The sequence below is a fragment of the Lynx rufus genome, unplaced genomic scaffold (assembly GCF_022079265.1).
Source record: "Lynx rufus isolate CCGP_SWC_20201006 ecotype Redwood Valley unplaced genomic scaffold, mLynRuf1.p SCAF_5, whole genome shotgun sequence".
Classification (NCBI taxonomy): Eukaryota; Metazoa; Chordata; class Mammalia; order Carnivora; family Felidae; genus Lynx; species Lynx rufus.
In genome coordinates this window covers 148,105,310-148,122,326 of record NW_025814867.1, presented here as the reverse complement: position 1 = coordinate 148,122,326, position 17,017 = coordinate 148,105,310, and the positions used below count along the sequence as shown (strand labels likewise).

Sequence of the window (17,017 nt, the reverse complement as noted above, 5' to 3'; positions counted from 1 at the left end):
TTCATGCTCTGTCTCCCCCTGTCTCAAAAATAAATAAACGTTAAAAAAAATTAAAAAAAAAAAAAAAAGATGGGAACTTGATCCCAGGAGCTCAAAGAGAGGACACCCTGCTCAGATCTACAGAGAAGTGGTTGACCAGTTGGTTTACTGCTGACTCCTGAGAGCAGAAACTGCTGAACCTTCCATTGCCTGCTGGTTTTGCCACTGCTTGACGAATGTGTTCACCTTGATCTGCCTGCTGGTAGACTACAAAATCAGGAACACTTAAGGATCTGGGATAAGGGGGAGAAAGATGCAGCCTTCAGCCCAAGAGGTCCCTGTTGGAGCAGGACAGACCAAAGGGGTTTGAATGAATAGGTAGTGAGAATTCTCAAGAGGACACAGAGTCTAAGAAAAGGACTTCCTGGAACTAAAAGAAAATTATTTTTATTAAAAAAAAATGTAAGTTTATTTGTTTTTGAGAGAGAGAGAGAGAGAGAAAGCAGAGGAAGGGCAGAGAGAGAGAGGGAGACAGAGAATCTGAAGCAGGCTCCAGGCTCTGAGCTGTCAGCACAGAGCCCAACACGAAGCTCGAACTCACGAACTGTGAGATCATGACCCGAGCCAAAGTCAGACACACAACGGACTGAGCCACCCAGGAGCCCCTATGTTTTATTTTTAAAACGTGGGAAATAACTGAAAGGAGGACAATCACTGCTTATCAGTGAGCTCAAGGTCCACGGGACCGAGTGGAAGAAGGAGCTCATAATATGAAAACACAAAGATTTGGAAAACAGGAGGAAATAGCAAGGGATTTAGAGGGACAAAACAGGAGATAGGACGTTCAGATAATAGGAGTGTCAGAAGGAGAGATGGAGGGGGAAGAGAAGAACAGATGGAGGAGAAGTAATATTTAAGCAAATAACAGAAGAAAATCTCCATGGTCTGATACAAGATTTAAGGCTGTAGATGGAAAGGGCCAAGTCCCAGACAGGGTTATTATTTTTTTTTTTTTGTAAAGACACACACCTAGATGTAACTTGGTGAAATCTTAGAATTCCAAGAGCAAACTGCTTACCAAGATGAGAGAGGAGGAAGGGTTACGAAGGGAGGTAGAGCTGTTTCTTTCTACATCTTCACGGTGTTTCACTAGTAAATATGAGTACTCCCTATTTCAAAATTGACAAAGAAAAAATATATGAATGGGATTCTAATGATTCTCATTTTTCAAGGGCCCTCTTGACCCAATGTCTAAAGACAGGCATGACCCTGGACCCAGTGCCTAATTGTCCTGTTTCTCTGGTTCTGCCTCTCACATCTGGGTCCTGGGCAGCTCGAGCTCCTTCAGACCATCAAGCACTTCTTGGGTCTTTATTTTGAGCCTGAAACTGTGCTTGACATTGACATGCAAAGGTGAATGAGCATGGTTCCTATGCTTGGAGCGTAAGGTGAAGCCTCTGGGCCTTTGCTCTTGGCTGATTGTCTGGGTGAATGGTGACATCACAAAACATCATGCACATTTCCCCCATCAGCCTGACTGGGACCGCCACCCCCCCGACCTGTCAAAGGAAGGTGGTCTGACTCTATAGCCCTGTGGTTTCCATGACAACCTCAGGATGGCATGGAACCTAGCCGAGGTTCTTCTGAGACAAGATGGGTGACTTGGCCTTCCCCCACCCATCCCAGCTCCTTTCCTTTCTCCTTACACCTGCCTTCCACATCATCCCAGTCACAATGTGTGTTGGGATTCCCTTATTTCAGGAACACATTCTATATTCGAAAGGCAATGGAAAACAGTCCCCAGAGACAGGCCACCGGGAAGCAGTTGTCACCCAGGAGGGACAAGAGAGGAGATTAAGAACCCAAGAGAGGAGACTCCCTGAAGAGGAAGGTTCTCCCCACGTCTTCTCTGGTCAGGAGAGTGAGATGGGGATATAGGAACTTTAAGGGAAGTCAGCAGGAGGAGCATCAGGGAGGACTAGAGAGGTAGTCTCTATCAGAAGGACCGTGGAGGGCCACCACCCAGGGCACTGACCTGCACCGCCAGGATCTGCCAGGGGCAGCTCAGGAGGGTTGTAAATGATACTCAGTGAGGCAGGAATATCACCATATCGGACACAGTCGGGTTTCCAATCACCAATGTGTCTGCGGAGCTAATGCATTTGCCTATCTGGAGGTACCAGAGGGGTGCAGCTTCCCAGGTGCTCAGTGACTCCAAGTAACATCAGATGCACCTTTAGCACAAGGCAATAAACTCACACTCCCCGCTTGTTTGCCATCACCCCTCCACAACCTATCTCTCTGATTCCCCTTCCACCTGTCTGGTCAGGAACTGGGCACGGCCTGGAGCTTGGGACCCTTCCTTACCCCAAAGCTTCTTCTCAATTCCAGAGGCCAAGAAACAAGAGCACGGTCACCCCTCCTTCCCGCCCCCTGAGATATGCATCTTAGTTAGGGCAAAGACCCCAGAGGCCCAAATGAGGAAATGTCAAGGCATCCCAGGGCAGCTCAAGGCCACGTGGCCAACCCCAGCCAAGGTCCGAGCCAAAGGACATAAAGAAATAAGCTTTCCATGGAGAGAATCTTCAAGGATTTGCACTCCTGCCCAGTTGACAAAAGCCCCAAAGTGTTGGCCTGGGGAGGGAGCGCCAGCTTTATGTTTAGTCTGGCACTGATCTAACAGGCCTGTAAGGATCAGCACGCTGAGAGTGTGGGTTTCAAGGCCCCTGAGTACCCGTGTTTATCTTCAGGCCCAGATCCAAGAGCTGAGAAATGTGTCCGTTTCAAAATAATAATTACAATAGTCTGTCTTCGGTAGGATGCAGACTTTGGAATCCATGTCAAAGTACAGTGGGACAAAACACCCTAAGAGGAAGAGATTTGTATGCCCGAAGAATGGAATTTAATATAAGAATTCTCAGAATTCATGTGGGCCTCACACACCTCAATAAGAAAAAGATGTGAAGACGTGATAATTGGAAGAGATAATGAGGGAAAAGACTGGAGCTTAATGCTTTGCAAAATTGGGTGTTTCAGCTGGTTCTGGTCATTGGACAATGGAAGGATCAGCATTTGGATATTCAATTACCTCCTGAAGCTGAGGACTAGTTGAATATATTTGGTTCCGGAAATGTCCCAATGAAGCAAGAGAAAAATGGAACAAAAGGCTTTGGCAGAGGCCAAGCCATTCTCACAGCTGCAGAAATGGAAGACAAATCCAGAGCGCCCTCCACCCCGCCCCAAACCCAGCCCCCTCGTGGCCTTAGGAAAACACACGAAGCAGAGCTCTGCGACAGCTTGGCTCACGACGGCATGAGCCCCCCCCAGGAAGACCCCCTCTGCGGGCCCACCGCGTCCCTAGGACACGCCATCTCTGCCCCACTAAGAACGAGAAATACTGAAATAACCTTTCTGACTGTTGGCACGGGGCACCCGGGCACCCGGGCACCCAGGCACTTACCAACTGGCTTCCCTGCCTCCTTATAGAAAAATGCCAACTTCTCAACCACACACTGACATTCCTGGCAGAAAGAGCCTTCTTATTCCAACCTGAACCAACGAGAAACAAAGCCAGTCGAGAAATTTGCCTGTTGGGATTGCAAAGCTTTGAATGCCATCAGTCATGTGGAAAATGTTGAGCCGAGCCTGGCAGAGCTCTCCAAGGCCTCCATGCAAACAACAAAAGGCTGCTGAGAGCTCTCAGGCCCACGTGGAGGAGGAATCGCTAATCACAAAACCAGTCCCTGGCCTCCTCCGATGGCCCTAATGAGGACCAGGTGACCGCAGATGAATGCGACCACACTGCCTTTGCGTTTGTCAACTCTGAGATTACCGCAAAGCCTGGAATGAATGAGTCTACAAACAAGAAAATCTATCTGTTCGGGAGCTGGAAAGAATAGGATGTGGAAAAGGCGGGGGGTGCCATCAATTACTTGTGGTTCTCGGAGAGCCAAGAATTATGCTTGGAAGTACAACTTCTGAGCATCTGGAGAAGTCTTTGGTCAGCATCCTCAGTCTTCTGGATAATATCAAAATCATTCAGACCATCCAAGCGAGGCCAGATGGAGGCAATATTGTGTAGTGTGCAAACTTGTCTTGGGCCCCTCTCTGCCCTCCCCCTGCTTCTTGCCTGTCTTCCTGGCGGGGGGGGGGGGGGGGGGGGAGGGGGGGGGAGGGGCACACCACCCAGAACAGCTTAGGGTGTCACCTTCTCACCTGCCAAATCTGCTCCTAAGAATGGGTCTGAAACGGGGTATTAACGTATTTATATTGTAATGGGAGCGAATGCCTTCGGACAGAGGGTCCCTGTTCTCACCGTGGAAACTGAGGAGTTAGCTGACAGCAGAGAAGGCAGGGGTCACAGTGAGGAAGATTTGGCGGAGGGAGGAGGGAGGGACACGCACCCAGCTCTTCCCTTCACTTCCTGTGGGGCCCTGGACACTGGCCTCTCTCTCTCGGTCTCGGTTCCCTTCTCTCCACAAGGAGGGACACGACTGCTCCCTTTGGCGACACATATACTGAAATTGGAAAAGCACAGGGAAGATTAGCATGGCCCCTGTGCAAGGAGGGACATGACTTAGGTGACTTGGATCTCCCTTCGATCTGGACCGGCCCACGGGCCGTGGGCCGGCGGAAGCTTCTTGTGAGGTAGTGAGGCCTGTTTATGGAGATGGGGGGACCCGACAGGAGGTGCTGCAGCGCCCCTGTCGAGCAGCCTGTCGCCGCCTCCGGAAAGGCTGACCACGGGGTCCACCGGGCCTGGGGGACTGGCTGCAAGGGGTCACCCTCACGGTACCCATGGGGGCCCTTGGGATCATACTGACGGTGTGATAGTACTCGGGCTGGGCCCCGGTGTACCTCGATTTTATTCCCCTGCAGGGGTTCCAGTCACCCTGCAGCTGAGACAAATGACTCAGCTTTGCCAGGGCGAATGACGCCCCCTGGGTTTGTGCAAAGCCACCACCACCCTGCGTCCTCCTCCAAATCATTCCCAAGCAATATCGGACACGGCAGGACCTCGACTGTTCCCGCGGACGCTGTCCCTGTCATCACGCTTCCTCCTGTCCCTCACAGCCCGCCTGCACCTCAAAGCGCCCCACAAACCCCGTGGACTTGACCGGACTAGAAGTCAGGGCCACAGAGGACCGTTCCCTGTTATTCATAAATGTAGGTGGGTTGTTTTTTGTTTTTTGATTTTTTTTTTTTTTAGGAGAGGTATGGGGGTGTCTGGGAAAAGGTTTTTAAAATAACTTTTTACAGCTAATGAAGAATTTTAAAATATCCTTTAAAACAAAAGGCCTCTTTGGAGCTCAGGCCGCAGAACACCAACACAATGAGCACCCTGTTTACTTGCTACAAATTGTTTACTTTGCTACAAATTGAATGCAGAGAGAGGGCTTTTTGTGCCTCGGGTTGCAAAGATGTCAGCCTCGAAAAGAATTCAAGTAACTTTAGCCCCGTTCCACACACCCCACCTCAACTATGTGCTATGGAATGATGTTGTGTTTGGAGCAGCTGTCCAGCGCTCTGATTTGGCCCTGCGGTGGGGTGGGGGTGGCCGGGTCTCTTATTACAACTCTGTCTTTTAGACCCTAGGGTGAAGAAAATGAATACAGCAACGTGGTGTTTTTGACCTGTGGAAGAGACTCCAGGCTCCACGTGAGATGGAAGGGAGGGCGTGTAGGAAGGAGGGGAGGAGAGGTGCTCTCTCTCCTCACAGCTTATTTTGGGGAGCTATCCCTCACCCTCTGACCACCCCCCCCCCACCCCGCCCTCCACGGTCTGCCATTAATGAAAATATATCTTCCACTCTCCAATCCCATGGTTCCCCATAGTTCACCCTAGTTGCTGTTTGCTTTGGGCTACATTGCGTCCCTCCCGTATTCGTGTATTAGAACCCCAACCCCCAGTATCTCAGGATGTATTTGGAGATGGGGCCTTTAAAGAGGTGATAAAGCTAAAATGGGGCCTTTCGGGTGGGCGCTGATCCTATCTGACTGGTTTCCTTGTAAGAAGAGGAAATTTGGACACACCCAAGAGACACCAAGGGTGCACGTGCACCAAGGGAGACCACGTGGGGACACAACGAGAAGATGGCCGTCTGTCTCCAAGCCAAGGAGAGAGGTCTCCGAGGAAACCAGCCCTGCGGGCACCTTGATCTTGGACTTCTAGCCTCCAGAACTGTGTGCAATAAATTTCTGAAGTTTTAAGCCAGCCGGTCTATAGTATTTTGTATGGAGCCCTAGCAATTTAATACCCTGTCAGAATACAAAGACCCTGGAGCTGTCTCCAAGCTTTCCTTTCTCATTCTATAAATAGAAATATCTGTCTTGTAGGACTCTTGCAAGGGTTCAGATTGCAGGTGACCAGGCATGGGGAGCAGGGGTCGGAGACAGGCACTCGCTAAATAATTATGAATGTTCAAATTGTTATTGAGGGACTAATCGGTGCTTGTATGTTACTTATGGGCCCCTGGCCCCTTACTCTCCGTCATTCCTGAAATCTCTCTCTATCGCTTTGATGATTAGGCACAAAAGGATTTAGTGTTGTTGGCAAGCCTGGGGATCTCCTCCTCTGGGCCACCATGTTGTCCATTTCCAGGGGGCCCAGTTCCTGGTGTTTGTCGCCCCGAAACCAATCCCTTCTTCATGACTGTAATTTGCATCCTCACCAATTTCACAGAAAGTCAGCATTCCATAGTAACCATTGGCAAGACAAAGTTGTGTTGAAGGTCTATGCGAATTGTATCCACAAAGCTATTCACTTTTAGGTCAAACTCTAGGAAATTAGTCAGGTGTGATTTTGCCCTGATACAATCTGTTTCCTTTCCCCAAAGAAATACTATTTTTTAACTATTGGGAATTCTGTCTTCTCTCATACCTGTGCTGTGTGATATGCTGGAGAGGCAAGGCTTACACACTGAGACTTCTGTTAGGTAGGAGGGTTTCCGGGGACACTGTGACCACATGTAATGATGGGTTACATCCTTCACCAACAGTCCTGGCCATTGATCTACATTTAGCTTGCTTGTCTTTGAAAATACTGGACTTTGACCACCTCTGAAATGAAACTTCCAACCTGATAAATTAGAATCTCCCCCAAAGTTCTCCCAACCAACATTGGCTCGGATCCTGGCCACATACCACTTCTCTAGCTTAATTTCTCTAACTCAAAAGACCCTCTTAGCCCTCAGTGTCCGAGAGCCACAGATGCTCTGCGTGGCTTTTGGACCAATCTTTCTATAAACACTTTGGCCTTGAAAAGTTAGCTCACCGCGGAGCTAGTTTAGATCTCTTTGTCTAAATGAGATGGGCAGGACAAACAACCGGTAAGCTGTAACAGCAGAGGTGAATGTACCGTATCCTGTCTAATTAATGTTTTTCAGCTTTTACAAGACGCTCTCCTCACTACTGACGGATAACCTCAGCCTCAGGATTGTAGAGAAAGCTGTGCTCGTGAAAAGAGAGTTGTCTCCATTGACGCCAGCCATGGCTGTCCGTCTTTGGCAACTACTTCTCTCCGTATCTGACGTCTCTTCCTTCCACTTGGACTTAGGAAAGCTGCATGCCCAGGGATCACTCTTTTAAAAAGCAGTGGAGCCAGAACTCCGTCACAAGGAGTTTGACTCCGCTGAGCATGTCCTGCCTCACATCTGTATCTGTCTCCCTCTTGCTATTGTGTGTCCACTCAACAGCATGGCCCTGGGGCAAAGCAAGACTCCTCAACCCAAGGCAGCCCTGGACCAGAAGGGCTGTCTTCCTCCAGGGAGCCCCAGCAGTCTGGGGAGGACCTTGACATTGGCGGCTGTGGCCCCTGGCCCCTTACTCTCCGTCCTGGATTCTGTTCCGTCCGTACTTTCTCCACCCTCTCCAGACCAGCTCAGCTGCATGCACTTTGCCTGCTGAGTTGCCACCACGGAAGGGGAACCCAATTTTGTCCCCAAGATGCAGAAAAGAGGAGCAGTTATGCCGTAGACTTCTAGTGGGCTGCCCAGTTTCAATCCTGGCTCCTCCACTTACTCGCTGTGTGGTTTGGGACAAATTACTGGACCTCTCTGCGCCTTGGACTCCACATCTGTAAAATGCGGAATGACAACAGCACCTCCCTCACAGGGAGACTGTGAAGATGAAACAGCATAGTCTGAACACTGAATAATCATTTGCTGTCGTTATTTGCACTAGCGGTCCTAAGGACACATCCCTCCTCTTAGAGATAATATTTTAGAAGGAAGCTCTTGTTAAAAATTTTTAAAATTTTTTTTACTGTTTATTTTTATTTTTGAGCGAGCGAGAGAGAGAGAGAGAGAATGTAAACAGGGGAGGAGCAGAGAGGGAGGGAGACACAGAGTCCGAAGCAGGCTCCAGGCTTGGAGCAGTCAGCACAGAGCCCGAGGCGGGGCTCAAACCACACAAATCGTGAGATCATGACCTGAGCTGAAGTCAGATGCTTACCCAGCTGAGCCAGCCAAGCACCCCTAGTAGGAAGCTCTTAACCGTAGAAAACACTGGAAGAGCTAAAGAAATACATCTCTAACTGTAGATTTCCAGGCACCCTGGTGCATGGGTACTTCCTCGTATCCTCCAAATCATATCACCCCCCGTCCTGACCATGGTAACAGCGCAAATAATAGCCACCAAGCTATTTGTGTGCACAAAGTAGCCGATCGCCTCGCGCCAACACTGACTCAAGCTTTTCATTAGTTTGATGTGTGCGGAGGAGGTTCCTGTGCTATTTAAATGAGGCCCAAGGAAGACTTAATCTCTGCAGTGATGACCATTACTCCAGAAAAGCGATGAGGGAGGGGCAGGGCCCGGCCCCAGGCTGGCTTGCTAGGCCTTGCCTGAATTCTGTCCACAGAGCGGGGAGCAGGGTAGAGGGGCTGTGCTAAAGGAGAGTGGACAGCTCTGGAGGTTCCCCCCCCCCTTTTTTTTTCTGCTGTGCACAGTTGGACCAGTTACTGGTCCCGATCGCGACGCCTTGTTTATTGATTCCACAGGCTCAGGACCAGAGCATGATGAATATCACTTTTCCACTGGGGCTAAAGTCACAGGGCCAAAAGACTGAGGCAGTCATCCAGAAAACAAAATTGTTTTTGTCTGAATGTGCCGTTGGAGATACTCTGAAAAACAGGCTTTTCAGGTGATTATGGAACTTAAGCAAAGCCAGGCTCTTGCTTGAATTATCCACATAATTGCCCCAGTTCTCCCGTGTGATCATGCAGATACGACCTCGCAAATCTCCGGCTCATCTGAGCGAGCATTCGAAGTCAGGCGACAAGGGTAATGATGCCAATTTAATAAAGGAAGGACTAGGCTCTGCTGAGAATCCAGCTGTAGCAACAGCCTGGTGTTTAAGAATTTGTGTTTAAGGACTTCCTTTGGCAGAGGTTTGACGAATGTTTTTATTGCTAGTTGTCCACAATAATCCTGGAAGGTGTAGTTCCCGCCTTGAGGATCATCTTGGTCCCTGAACAAGCTTGTCATCTCGGATGTCTTTCCCTGCTGGGAGATCCCGTTTCCCTACTGCTGGGGGTGTCCATGGTGGGCCGGTTCCCGAATCAGCCGTCTGCTCTGTATTAACCAACCTGGCTGCCATCTTGCAGAGTCAGTGTATTTCCTCTGAGACGCGCTTCCTGTCCCTGCCTTTGGCTAGCTAGGCAGTTACCCCCCTGAGGGGGGTATTGGATAGAGTATCCGAGCACCACCCCCACCAAGGCCACAGCCAGGACCCCAGCAGGAAATAAGTGGCTTGGCAAGATATGATCATTCAAGAAGGAGATAATTACGAAATGGTGGGCTGGCTGAACGGGACCCTGAGGGCTGGTGCAAGAGTGCAGCGTTGACACTGTCTTGGCTTTTCCATCCGTCTGACCAGACAAGGGAGGCAGTGGTCCCCAGAACACGGAACATGGAGCAGGTCACCTTGGGAAGAGCTGCGAGGGACATAGCCTGCCAAGACCACCTTAGAGCAAGGGGCCAGGGAATTCAGACTAGGCGCCATCCCACTGCTAGCCTCTGATCTTAGGTTGAGCACCCTCCTAGCTGAACTCAACCAGAAGGGGGAATCTCCTCCATCCCATCCATGAGCCCATACAGGTCAGGCCCTCAGGGCAGAAAACAGGGGTGGAAGAGGGTGGAGGGTGGAAGCAACATGGTGAAGAGAGAGATCCTGCAAACAGAGAAGTCAAAACTCAATTGTACAAAGGAACCCAGCTTGCAAATTCAGAATGGAGTTTCCTTGGGTCTTGTAACCAGACTCTAAATCCCAGCAAGAGTCAGCTGGTATAGAACCTAGACTCTGCTGGCTTCACAGGTCTGAGAGGGTTATTTTGACTTTGGTTCCGATAAGTTATCATCGCCTTAGGAAGCTATAGAAATTGCTATCTTGTATAGTCACTGAAATCTCGGGAATGGGTAGAAATAAAAACGAGTAGGAAAATAATAAAGAAATCGCTCCATGATACTAGCACTTTTATCACTGTTTTAAGAGTAATTGTAACAAAGTGTCATTATCATCATGATAATAACATACACGTTTTTTGAAGTGTGTAAAAGAACCCGATATGGTAGAATTGTGATTTTAATTGGATGATAAGGCAAATTTGATTAAAGAAGTTCGTAATCAATGTTTAAATGTCAGGGACTTTTTTAATTTGGAAATTCCTAAGTTTTATGTTATTGGGTGGGTAAATGGTGTTTGGATTTTTACAGGAACAATATTTAATAGGCTTATGGGATTAATAAATCATGCATTAGATTAAGCACACGTAGTATTGAGTGTTGCTTTTTATGGTCAAAGCCATTGGACGTTCACAGGGCCACTCTCATGTTACCATGGATGTTGTCACGTAAGGTCCAAACCAAGTCCCTTCATGGCTGTGATGCATCGATTGATTCCTACAGGGATTTCTCATCCTAATTCTTTACTGCTAGACCCTCTTTTTGGTCTCTGATGTGAGGCCTCGTTCTTGCCCTACTATTATTTGGGGGTATGTATGCCTTGACTCCCCGACTAGACTGTAACCTCAGGGAGACCAGAACTTCTCCAGAAACAATCTTCATTTCTTTTCCATTTTCCATTTCTCCAAGCCCAGTGCTAGACACATAGTAGGTAGTCACTACATGTTTGCTATTCGGTTGTTTGTTTTTAGACATGTGTGCAATGGTTGTTATTACGCTACAGGTACCCCAATAAACAAAATAACATTTTCTGTCAAGGAAGGAGTTAATATAGAGGATTCAGATGCGGCCAGCTTGAGTATGTAGTGATGAGAACGTTTTATTGGTACTTCCAGGACTTCCGTAAAAATACTTCCTCAATTCTAGGATGATCTTTGTGCCCTTTCTCTATTTCACCCTCACTATCGTGCAGAGACTCATTCAGCACCACGGACTTTTTAGGCTCTGGGGTTCTCTAAAGGTATAAGGTACAACTTCTTTTGAGGAGGCTCAAACCTTGTTAACAGAATTCATCTATTAAGAAGATGTCCTACGAATATCTACTGTGTGTCCAGCATGTGCTAGGTCCTGGGAATACAGAGAAAGACGCAGAGTCTCTGCCCCCTTACAAGGTCATGATCTAGTCAGCCTCGCACAAAACCATACGCCATGTGTTCCGTGAGATGTGAGTGGCAATAAATGTTCTTATTAGACTTGAGAAGGAAGCCACCATGGTGTGACTGAGTCGTTGGGAAAGTTCCGTGAAAGAGGTGGCAGGCTGGTGAGATAGACCTTAGGGAATCAAGGGCGGAGGGTGGAGGTGGGAGATGTCCTCTTACTCGAGGCGGGTGAACAAGGTAGTAACAGAGGTAGAAGCGATTCTGTTCCGGCCACACTGCAGCACGGTGGCCCCATCGCCCCAGGGTAACTGCTGAGAATGGAGCTCTGCAGAAGTGATACGAGCCGACCAGAGCCCGCTGAGGGCCATCTAGGAAGGGATGACAGGGTGTCAAGTCCCCGTCAGGGGTTGAGAGTAGATCCACAGGTAGCGCGATGACAACATGATGTGTCGGAGGTGGTGTTTTTAGTATCAGACATTCCTTCCTGCTCACTAGGTCCTTCTTCTAGTCTATCAATTGGAACATTCCAAAGGCAGGATTTTAAAAACCCGACCCAGCCAAGGTGGAGGTGGGCTGTGGAATGGGATAAGAGGCATGGGGAGTCAGTGAGGGAGGGGCTACTCTACTTGAGGAAGAATCACTCCCCGTGAGCATTCCTGAAAGGGGGCAAGCCCGGAGGGAGGAGGTGCCTCCATGCCAAGCCTGAGGGCTGGAGAAGCAAAAGCTGGGCGGCCTGTCAATGGGGCAAATGGCCCAGTCCCCTGTCAGTTTCCCTGAATCCACGTCAGTGTTGAGAGTAGCTGGATGATCCCTGTGTGCCCCTGAGTAAGAAGTAATAGAGAGAGAGAGCCAGAACTCAGGGGCCCCAGGAGGACACTGTGGTGACATACATTGCCGAGGACAGGGACCTGACAGGAGTGACAGAAGCCTCGGGCTGTGCCAGTGTGTGTGGAGGATGATGAGTGGTAACCGGATGCCAGACCCTCACCCCCCACCACCTCCCGGCATAAGAATCCCGGGGGGAAAGGGGAGAACAGGGCAGCAGAAGGATCTGAGGTGACCCCGAGTTCACAGACATTTCGGTTTCCACTACGTGGCAAACTAAGAGCCTGAAATAGAATGTAAAGGTGGTTATTTTGAAAATTAAAATAAGGAACGTCTCTGAGTTTGTGATCTGAGATTTGTGCCACACGTGTAAGACTAGAAGGAAAAGCAGAGACACTGAAATAGACACAGAAAAGTAGGACAAAACCCCAAAGAGATAGGTGATGTCACAGAAGTCAGGGGAAGGAAGAGATCCATGAACTGGGTCGCCCCAAGGGAGCATCCAAGGAGCTGATACCTGAGGAGCCAGGGATGAGCCGCGGTCCCCCCAAGCTGGCTGTGAGAAGTGAGGCAGTGGGCTCTCAGGGCCCGGAGGCCACCCGCACAACGCTTCCCTCGGCCTTACCAGCCGCCTCTGGGTGCACCTGGTCATGTACCTTGAACCGGGGACACCGTCGCCTGCCCCGTTCTTCGGGGGACAGACCATTTAGCCCTTTTTTGATCCCAATACAAGCCTCCTTGCCGGGAAGTTTGACCGGACTCAGCATACGTATTGAAAAGCAAACATGAGGCGGACTCGGTCCAGTTTGAAGGTCCTAGAGCAGCTGACTGAATATAACGCTTCAAAATGGAAGGGGACGGGGCGCCTGGATGGCGCAGTCGGTTAAGCATCTGACTTCAGCCAGGTCACGATCTCGCGGTCCGGGAGTTCGAGCCCCGCGTCGGGCTCTGGGCTGATGGCTCAGAGCCTGGAGCCTGTTTCCGATTCTGTGTCTCCCTCTCTCTGCCCCTCCCCCGTTCATGCTCTGTCTCTCTCTGTCCCAAAAATAAATAAACGTTGAAAAAAAAAAATTTAAAAACAAAATGGAAGGGGACGAAGGGAATCAGGTAAGCTTAGGACAACTGTCAGCTCGTTGATCTGACGCTGTGACCAGAATTGGTCATGCATGGTGCTGCAGGCCAGTGACTACGCTCCAGTCCAGTGTCGATGACCCACGCACTGATTCCCCATAGAACTTTGGGCAAATCACCTACTTCTCTGGGTCTCACTTTCCTCCTCTGTAAAAGAGCCACCCTGCATCCTCAAAGATTTCTTCTGTTCTCTCCACCGTTTTCAGGGTTTTGTCCTTGGCTACTGGCCTATTATTGTTAAATGCAAAGTGCTACAGCTGTCGATTGACCAAACCATGAGGACGTGTCGTCCGGTTAGCGTGGGTTTGGTGAAACGAGCATGCCTATACCCTGTTGGTGAGGATATGATGCTAGAGGACAATGTGACAATAAGTAACAAAAGCCTTGAGAAAATTGTTGTAGCTGTGACACAGCGATCCCGTTTCTAGACGTTTAGCCGGGAAATAATCCCAGGCATGTGAAAAGATACGTAGGCAAGGATGGATGTTCATAACTAGGAGAAAATTGGAAACAAATGCCAAACAATAGGAGATGATTATCTAAATTATGATACATTCACACAATAGAATACCATGTGTAAAATTATCCATAAAATTATACTGTAGGCGCACATTTATTGCCACGAGGAAATGTGTATAATATTACGCGGGACAGGGGGTTACAATGAGACCTGATCTTTGCAACATTATTTGTTCCATTTATAAGAATAAAAAATAAAGGAGAAGGATGGCGTGAGGGTAGAGGTGGTTTTCATTTGCTTCTTTGTGCTTCTCTGTGTTTCCTGAGTTTTCTGCAATGAATGTGAACTATGTGTGCAATCACGTTTTTATTTTTTTATTATTTTATTTTTTTCAACGTTTATTTATTTTTGGGACAGAGAGAGACAGAGCATGAACGGGGGAAGGTCAGAGAGAGAGGGAGACACAGAATCGGAAACAGGCTCCAGGCTCTGAGCCATCAGCCCAGAGCCCGACGCGGGGCTCGAACTCCCGGACCGCGAGATCGTGACCCGGCTGAAGTCGGACGCTTAACCGACTGCGCCACCCAGGCGCCCCTGCAATCACGTTTTTAAATACATCTTTTATAGAGGGCATTTTTCACCCAGCTCCTCTTTGTATTCTGATGCCAATTAATCTCTCAGAAATATGTCAGTAAGTGCTTCATCGACAAAGGGTCTTTGTCTCTGCCTGGCTCTCAGTCTTCCGGAATGTGGCTTTCCTGGATGTTGAGGAACTTCAGGTGGGTTTTGGTCACATGGTCACACGGTTGGGATGTTTTCGGAGAGAAAGGTGAGAGGGGCTGGGGGTGGCTCCATCAGATCGGAGGACAGAGTGAAAAGAGTTCAGCAAGAGCTGTCTTCTCTCCACCACTGCTAAGTTCAGAGTAAGAACCTCCAGCTCTACAAACAGGGACCAGAGTGGGTGTCTGTCCATCAGGATTAGGCAGCCGGTAATATTTTTGGAAACGAAATTACAAAGCATTATGTCTACACGCCGACCACGGAAGCGGCTCCCCTCTCTAGCGGATCGCCAGCTCTCCCAGCTTCAGAAATCTTGTGGCGTCTCTTCAGCGGACCCGCTACATTCGACTGGTTTCGAGCAAATCACCAAGGCCAGTGAGATTCAGGGGGAGAGCAATTAGACGCTGTCTCTTGGTGGCAGAGTGGCAGGGCCACATTACAGAAGAGGGCAGGAGGTGACGTCTGTTGCGTCTGCCTGGCGCAAGGCCTTCTGGAAAGGAACAGCTGGTGCCTGTCTACATGTGGATCTATTGGTCTTGCATTTCCAGGCCTTGTAGTTTTCAGGAGCAACCTGCAAAAGTCTTGAGTTTTATCTGAAATCGTTTCTTTTTTAATCTTGGCGGCAAATTCCAAACACGTTAAGAACCCTTCAGAGCCACTGGCCGATGTCACTTCTTCCATGTTTCCCCTTATCTCCTCGTGAGAGCCCCTGCCCCTTCCTTAAGTGGTGGCGTTTCTGTTTACCCCATAAACACAAGTTTTCAGCTTTGCCGTGGAGTGGGGGGGGGAAGGTAACAGAGGATGCTGCTTAGAAAAGGGATGGTGCTGAGGGCAGGGGGAAGATGATGACGATGACCCTGGGCAGGACACCAGGGAGGACCAGGCTTCTACAGCAGAGGACGGCAAGGCAGGCTGAGGTCATCCTTGATCAGGAGAAGAGGTCTTCTTCTCTGAAAGGAAGGAAGGAGGAAAAGAGGAGGGGGGGTCTCCCAAGGTGTCCCAGCCCTTTGTTGAGTGTGGATTATGGCCATCGGGAAGCCCAACTATGATCCTCTTTGGTGCTTACCTTCTAAGCGGGTCCCCCTGTCTTCGCTGTGGGGCCCAGGCATGTGCTGAGAATGTGGCCCAGGGGAGTCCCAGGGGTAGGAGGAGCCACTGTGGGCAGTGTTCTGGGGGCTCTCTGGTGTTGCTTATCAGCCACGTAGGAATTTCCGAGGGGACCCACGAACAGGGACCTTTTGATGCTTGGGGGCAGGGACACAGGGACACTGAACATGATTCTGGGCTGAAGATTAGGGCAGAGGAAGGCCAATGGAGTGAGGTATGAGTGGCTTCTAAATAGTGGCTCCAGGAGAGGGCCAGTGGAGCCCGGGGTGAGGACATGCTCAGGGCACAGTCTCCTCTTAAGAAGCTGGGGGAACACCTATGATTGAGCCCAGAGGCCATGCCCACCTTCCAGTTCTGCCACGGGCCAGCTCTGCCCCTGCACCCATAGCCAGCTGAGTGACAGGGCTCCCTGGTCAAGAGACAACGTGGGCCTGTACCTCTGGGGAAAAAAGTGCCACAAACTGTCAACTCCCACTTTAAGGAACCGGTACAGAATTGATGATGCTAACCAACTCTTGGTTTAAAAAGAGAAATAAAGTATGTGACTACTGTATTTATTCCAGTTATTAAGGACCTGAAGGAAAATTAACAGCTGCAACTTAACTGGGCAGAATGTATGATTTAATATTCTATAGCCATATAACCAGCAAGGGCTTGATTGAAACTCCTGGGTTCTTTTTTTCTTTAGGAGACTGCTGTCAGAACCAGGCTATAACAGAACACGCAAAGATTCACAGAGAAGAATATTAGAATGCGTCCGTCGGTGAACAAAAAAGGCTAAACGTACACTCAAAAGCAAGAGAACAATTTTTCTGAGCCTATAGATCTAGAAAAGCACATCAGCCCTCTATTGGCTACCTTATGTAAGAGTATTCAGAAAGTTGCTTTGTCTCTGTGAAATAAGGCATACCTTCCCAAATTTCATTTCCAAACTTAAACTTGAACCTGGAATAAAATTTAATTCCCCACTCACCATGCTATGCATCTGTTGGAAGAAAATTTGAAACAAATTTTCTATTGTACGGCAAAATCAATGCCAATTCATCCTGGTGTTTCTAATCAACGTGCCTTATTTTCTTCTCTGTTCCCATAACTTATAATTATTTGTGGTACACTCCAAACAAACCCTTCTGTTCTTCTCCTTAGTGTCTCCTTCTGGCTTGCAATTTATATATGTG

General features: G+C 49.0%; 1 non-coding gene across 1 annotated transcript; it reads left to right on the top strand.

Annotated features, from left to right (window-relative positions):
* The first annotated feature begins 4,474 nt into the window (after positions 1–4,474).
* Positions 4,475–4,579, top strand: LOC124527397 (U6 spliceosomal RNA). The gene has a single exon (XR_006965855.1). It is a non-coding gene; the product is annotated as a U6 spliceosomal RNA (small nuclear RNA).
* The last annotated feature ends 12,438 nt before the right edge of the window (positions 4,580–17,017 follow it).